Raw genomic sequence first — 7,626 nt, forward strand, 5'->3', positions numbered from 1 at the left:
GTCTGCTCTACCACTAGGTCCATTAGCTATTTCGATCCACATGACCACTCCACGAAGTGCCTCACAGGAGACCTCTGACTTTCAGGAGTTAAGGCACCTCCCCGCTGGCACACGGCCACTAGGTGTGGGGCCAGGACCCAAGACAGAGGCCCCCGTCCAGTCAGCCTTGCTTCTTCAATAGCAAATAAAAATGCTGCAATGAGTATTTTTTACATCTCAGTGTTTCCTTGGGTGGAGAATCTCGGGAACCAAGGCAATGAATATCCTAAGGACATCCATCTCTGTTGTGGGCTTTCTGGCAATGGTCATCACAGGTGGGTGATATTTTGGGGAGAGGGGCCTTCCAGGGCTCCTCAAGACACAGCACAGAAGTAATTGCCGAGAAGCTAGAAATCATTCTACTTTGGGCTTTAGATATTATCCAGAATCTCCAAAGCTTTCCAGTGAAGGCAAAGAGCATTCCCAATAGACATTCTTGGTAAAATATCTAGTCTTCATGAAAATTCCAGCAACCCCACTGGTGCAGACAAGTCACTGTAGCCAGAGCGCTGAGTTCCTAGGATGGACAGAGCACATCCCTCTGACATGGCCTCACCTGGATGAGAGAGCAGAACCTGCTGGAGACAAGAACAGAGAAACCCAGGTGGGTGAGCCCAGCAGATATTGAAAGTGTCCCCAGTGGATATCTGCCCTCCTCATTAAGGCATAAGCTCCTGTATGCTAATTAATACATGCTAAATAGTAAATGAATGAATGAATGAATGCTAGATTGCAGAGACTATGATTAAGAGGTATTGAGAAACAGATCACAAGCCAAACTACCATATCTGCTGGTATATGAGAAGCAGAGGTATAGAGGAAATTATTCTAATTTTACAAGCACTTTTTGGGGGGAAAAAAAGGAAGAACAGAACACATTTCATCACCCATGTGTTGCGAGTGATTTTATATTGAGTTTGCAATGAAAGCATTATTTTGTTTATGCTAATACAATTATATTTGTATTGAAATGATACAAATGTCTTTCCACCATTAAAAGCTAAATTATTATTTTATATATGTTTGATTGCCTATAACCCATCTGTAATATAGGAACCTCGGATGAAGGGTAAGTTTTAGGTACTTTTTTTTAATGCATCGAAACTGCCTGAAAACGCAGTCCCAAATCTTTAAGGGATGTTCCATCCCTAATACTCGCTGATTATTTGAGAAGAGTGGAATATTTTTCCAAACATAAGGCAGACAGTTTGGGTTGGTTTTGTTAATTTTGCTTCATCTCCCCACCCCAGTCACCACCGTGGAAGAGGATGCACTTCCCTAACCACGCAAATTTGCACACACGAACCCTTTCCTCCCCAATTCCTGATGCACTGTTACAGACACAGGGGGAGTCTGAAGTGGAGGGGGTGGGCCGGGGAGGCTTGGAAACGAGGCCCCACCCAGGTGGACCATCCCGGATGACGTGGGGGCCGATGACGCAAGTCCTGTCAGCAAGTAGCAGGCTGTGTGGCTGGCTCGTGAGTTACTGCTGTGGTCACCAGATCTCCTCTCTGTAGCATCCTGCATGTGTAGGTGATAAATCTTAAAGGCCCGAGGGAGCATGGTCAGGCTTCTCTCCTCTGGCCCATTATTTTTCTCCTACATCATTTAGAAAAGTGCAGAAGTGGACCTTTTCAGTGTGTGTTATTTTTTTGTTTGTGGACATTTTCTGCAGCTCCACATCACATTTCCTTCTGCATTTTCAGTGTTCACAACTGAGCCTGATTTTAAAGCCTGTCTTGGTTGGAGACGCAAGAAGGGGACCCTTAAGCAGGAGATGAGAGAAAGAGACAAACGCATGCATTTATTCTCTCTGCAAATGCAATGTGGAGGTGCAGTAGTGTCAGATGCAATTCCTGCCTGCAAAGAAAGCAGAAGGAAGAGAACCAACACTGATGAAGAACCTACTAGGTGCCAAAACCTATGCTCTGGTCTGCACTGCAATTCAGGTGCCTGAGTCCAAACCCCACTTCCTTCTCCGACCAGTTGAGTGACCTTGAGCAAATGACTTGGTTCCTTCACCTTTAAAAGGGGCAAAATAATAATCCTTACCTTTTCTTTTAATCGAGGTGAAAGTCTCATAACATAAATTTAACTATTTTAAAGTGGACAATTCAGTGGCACTTTGTGCATTCCCATCACCTCTATCTAGCACCAAGACATTTGCATCACCCCAAAAGGAAACCCCATACCTGTTAAGCAGTTACTCCCCATTTCCCTCCCTCCCCCCAGCCCCTGGCTACCATTAATCTACTTTCTATCTCTATGAGTTTATTGATTCTGGACATTTCACATAAGTAGACCATATAATATGTCACCTTTGTGCCTGGCTTCCTTCGAGGTTCATCTATATTGTAGCACCTGTCAGTGCTCCGTTCCTCTTTACAGATGAGTAATGTCCCATTGCATAAGTGGACCACGTTTTGTTCATCCACTCATCACTGGTTGCTTCCATCTTTCTGGCTATTGTGAATAATGCTGCTGTGAACAGGTGGTGAACACTGGTGTACAAGTAGTTGTTTGAATACCTGTTTTCAACTCTTTGGGGTGTCTACCCAGCAGTGGAATTGTTGGGTCACGTGGTGATTCTACATTTAACTTTGTAAAGAACTGCCCAACTGTTGTCCATAGTGGCTGCACCATTTACACCTCATAGGATTTTTGACAGGTAAATACTTTAATAGTTGTAGGGCCCTTAGAACAGCAGCTGGAAAATAGTGTTATTGGTTGTTAATTAAATTAATTAAATAGGCAACGCTGCCAGTATTAGCTGCCAATCTCAATTCTTTCCCATTCACCAGAGAGAAGTTCATATAAGATAGTATATGTTAGGTAGGTATACCAGTAGGCCTAATGCAAGCGAGAAAATGGTAAGGCCCCTTCCAAAGGCAAAACTGCACTCAAGCAGAGGGGGAAACCATCTATTATTTTCACATTTACATATACACCTGTGCCCACCCACTCAAGAATTGTATCTACTTTCTGTTTTTAAAGTGATCATTTTCTTTACAGTGCACTAATTCAGGTTTGTTGCAGAAATTTGGAGACACAGAGCTGAGTATAATAAAGATAATATGACTCACCTGTAATCCCACACTGTTGCCTTTCTGTTGCCCTTCCTTTCTCTGTTTTAGACAATTAAAATCATAATATGTGTGCAGTGTCGTAGCCTGTGTTTTCTCCTAACATCATATTAGCGTGTAACTCCATGTCACTAAAGAGTCTTCAAAATCCTAATTTCTAGTGATGGCATGGTATTTCATTGTGTGTATATAGCATAACTTAAGCATTCTCCCATGGCCAAATATTTTTTCCAAATTTCCGTTATTGTAAACAACACAATAATTAAAATCCTTGTGCGTACAGTTATATAAATCAATGTTTATTCTCCAAAACTTGATCAAAATGGAAGTGCTGAATCAAAGGCTTATTTTTTTTACTTCTCTTTTACAAGGCACTGCTTCCTCAGGGAAGAATTTTTACATTTTATCTAAATGTTTTTATTGTAGTTTACCCAGTCTAGATAAGATTCCTTTGTTATGTTCACATTTGACACCTCCCTCTTTTCAGAGCATTTCAGTTTGCTGTTATACAGTCACGAGTGAAATTATTTTATTAATTCCTGTCTTCCCCATTGGGATATAGACCCCACAAGGATAACAACTGTCCCCACTTGCTGTTTTGAATTTGGCACAATGTTCAGTAGCTACTAGAGGTATGAAAGGACAAATCTTCACATCAAATTGTTAACAGTTTATATTCCCTCTAGCAGTGTATGGAAATATTTGTTTATCGGTCCCCTCACACACAACACCCTCACCTTCCCCCTTGAGACAGTAAGTGTTATGATTGGAAAAACAAAGTTGTCATTTTGATAGGTGAATATTGAGATCTTGTTTATTTTGCATTTCTTTGATAACTAGGAACATTGAAAATGTTCCTGTTCTTGTTTAATATTTACACTGGCTATTTACCTCCACTTTGGCAAACACTAATTTGTGTTCTTTGCCCAATTAATTTAGCACAGATTAAGGACACATTTACTCAGTGTCTTTATATTGGGCCCCAAATTCTCCTAGGCCCATTTATCTGCCTTTAATAAAATTCTTTCTTTAGGGACCCATGCATAGGATGCAAACACAATTTCTCGTGCTATTGGCTTAGGGAAAGAATATGAATCCTCTTTGCATCCCTCAAATATTTGCTGGAGAACCTGAGGAGGCACAGTCGAGTGGCGTTCTGCAACCCAGGGGAGTGTCAAGTTCTAGGGAGGGGCATGGAGAAAGAAAGTTGGGAGAAGCAAAGAGAAAAGGAATCCCATTGTTGGCCATCAGACCCCAATTTGATGTGGGTTCAAATCCCAGCTGCCCACTCACAAGCTCTGTGACCTTAGGCAAGACACGTATTCCCAATAAACTTCATTTTCCTCATCTGTAAAGTGTAAGATAACAATAGGCAACTCATTAGGTTGTTATGAGGAGTAACTGGGATAAGATAGGAAAAGTTACAGGGGAGAGGGAATGAAGGAAAGAAGGCAGAGAGGCAGGATGGAGGAAGGAAGGACGGAAGGAAGGAAGGAAGGAAGGAGGGAAGGAAGGAAGGAGTGAAGGAGTGAAGGAATGAGTGAAGGAGGGAAGGAATGAGTGAAGGAATGCAGGAGAGAGGGAGGGTGAGAGGAACAAAGGGGTAGGGAGGGAGGAAGAGGGAGGAAGAAAGAAAGAATTTGTTTCCTTGTTCCTCAGTGTTGCCTGAACTTGAACACTTTCTGTTTGCTCAGTGAGTGTGTTTCCTCACTTCCGGAGCAGTCTGTCATCCATCACTCTTGTCTTCCTTTGGAAACTATTATGAGGCGTTTTAACAGTCTCAGTTCTCGTTTGCTGGAAGCTGATGGAATAACTTTCCTTATCTCCAATATTAGAGCTTGTAGAAAATCGATACAAGGGTATAACATCCTTCACCATCATACTTGGTAATAAAGCCTAACTAGAAAATGTGCAGAAACTTTCTGCATCCGGTGCGTTTGCCCGTGTGAAAATCAAACCAGAATATCCGGGAGAAATTCCCTCATTGATTGCAGCATAAAGAGGAAGGCACTGTGTATCGGTCCTCATGAAAAATGGAAACCATGTATGCAGCATTTAACCAGAAAAAAACTGGCCAGAATTGGGGAAAAGAGGTATGGGGATGTGTCTGGATTTTGTTTTCTTCCTTTCCTCTCATGTCTTTAAGAAACATGCTGTAAGGCAATCCTCTTAATGCCAACAGAAGGCCGTGCAGTTCTGAGCCTTTTATAAATGACGTTTGTCTGATAGTCTGATTTACTAAGCATGATTGAAAACAACAACGGGCGACAAGTGATACCCGGGGAAAAAAAAAATACAACAACAAAAGCATTAAGAAACGAGACAGCTTTCCAAGGCTATGAAAACTTACCCAAAAGGAAATATATCACTCAAATATTTACAAAATTGCTAGTGCAATTCAGGCTTCTCAGTAGCAAAGATTTTTATGTCCTAAAGAGAGTTTGTATCTAGAGGTAATTGTGTTCTGCAGCAGTTCTTAAGCCTGGGCTTTTACGTTGGCAATTCCAGATTTATAGGAATAGAAGAAATTTCAGTGCATGATATACTGTACAAATTGTATGTAATAACCACAATAAAAAATTTCATTAGGCCTGCTATCACCAACCACCAATTCCCTGGGGAGAATTTATAGGCAAACTTCAGTTCCGTTTACCATCTGGGACGTTCTTTGGAGGATGGGTAGCCCCAGGTTTCTTGGAAAAGATAAGAGGGTATATCCATTCTCCCTTCCTCTTGCCTTTGAGACAAGCATTTTAGGAAAAGAAGGCCTTTGTGTCTGAGGGAGCAGAAATCTGCAGACGGCCCTCCGTGGATTTGCTCACTTCTCCCACCCATCCCAAGCTCACTCTAGCAGCTGTCCTTAAATTTTGCAGCTCTCAAATCTGAACGCTAAGTCCTGTTGCATATTTTATGCAGCCCGTCACTGAGACACGGATGCAGATTTCCATAGTTATGGGAGAAGAGGCAGAAATGGAAAAGACAAATTGGGTCATCTCATAGTTTGCAGCTGTGAAATCCATTTCAAAATTGCAGCCGTGCAGGCCTGAGAGGCTTTCCTGGACTCGATGGAGATATAATTGCAGTGTCGCCAAGGAGTGGCATTCCGGCTTGGCAGTGCTTCTGGGCGTGTGGCATATGTCCCCATAAAACGTCCTCTTTATGACCAGAGCTTCTGTGCATATGCTGCAAACAGTGACAACCTGGATCTCGCCTTCGGTGAGGGACTGGGAAATTAACCATCTCGCCACTGCTATGCAGAAGGGGGGTCAGCTTTTAACAAGAAGGCCTCCTCCCCACTGCACCCTTCATTGCTGCCTGCTCCCTGAGTTCTGACTGTGTCCCCCCACATTTTATCTTACTGTTTTTTTGATTCCACAAAAATATTTTTTCCCCATTTTAACCATTTTTAAGCATACAATTCGGTAGCATTAGTTACTGTTAATAATGTTGTTGTTTATCATCATTACTATCCATTACTAAAACTTTTCATCACCCCAGACAGAAACTCTGTACCAGCTAAGCCATCACTCCCCTTTCCCCCTACCTCCCCAGCCACTGGTAACCTACAGTCTATATTCTGTCTCCGTGAATTTGCTTATTCTAAGTATTCATAGAAGAGAAATCAGATGTCAGTTGCCCTTTTATGTCTGGCTTCTTTCACTCAGCATAATGTTTTCAAGGTTCATCCACACTGCATCATGGATCAGCACTTCATTCATTTTTATGGCTGAACAGTACTCTGTTGTCTGGCTGGGTCACATTTTGTTTATCCGTTCACCTGCCGACAGATGCCTTGGTCGCCCCTTAGATGGACACCTCTTGTCATGGCTGGGGATGTCATTCCTCACCATCGTGCCCACGTGCTGGGGTGGGCCCAGCTCCTGAGCTCATGCTGAAGGCTTCCCTGGTAGCACCAAGAGTGAGGAGGGCTCAGGAAGAAGGGGTGGTGGGGCCTGGGGTTTCCAGAAAGAAATTGGAGAATCTTCTCTAATGGGGCCTAAATTGACAGCTGCCTCAGTCCACTTTGTCCAGATGTCCTTCTGCTGGTCACTTTGCATTTATGACCTTATTTCAGCCTGACCACCCCACATTTTAGATGTGATCGCCCCATGGTAAACATCAAGAAAAGAAAGTTTAGGAGGTTAAAAGACTTTCTGAAGGATTTCTGAGCATCTGTATTGTGCCAGGCACCAGACATAAGGATATCAAGGTAAACTTGAACAGGGTCCCCAATTACGATGACGTTCCTAAAATTCAAATCTATTCATTATTATTTATAGTTTCTATTGACACAGCACCACTGTGCTTGGTACCATATTGGGAACTTTTCATACATTTTCACTCTTAATCCTCACAGCTCCATGCAGTGGTTCTTATCTCCATTTTGCAAATGATTTAACTAAGGCTCGGGAAGCTTCTGTGGCTTGAGGAAGGTCACAGAGCCGGAGAGGGATGGAGGCAGCTGAGCTCAGCCTCTCTTCCTGGGCTCGTCCTTGGGGCCACA

The sequence above is a fragment of the Choloepus didactylus genome, chromosome 21 (assembly GCF_015220235.1).
Source record: "Choloepus didactylus isolate mChoDid1 chromosome 21, mChoDid1.pri, whole genome shotgun sequence".
Lineage (NCBI taxonomy): Eukaryota > Metazoa > Chordata > Mammalia > Pilosa > Megalonychidae > Choloepus > Choloepus didactylus.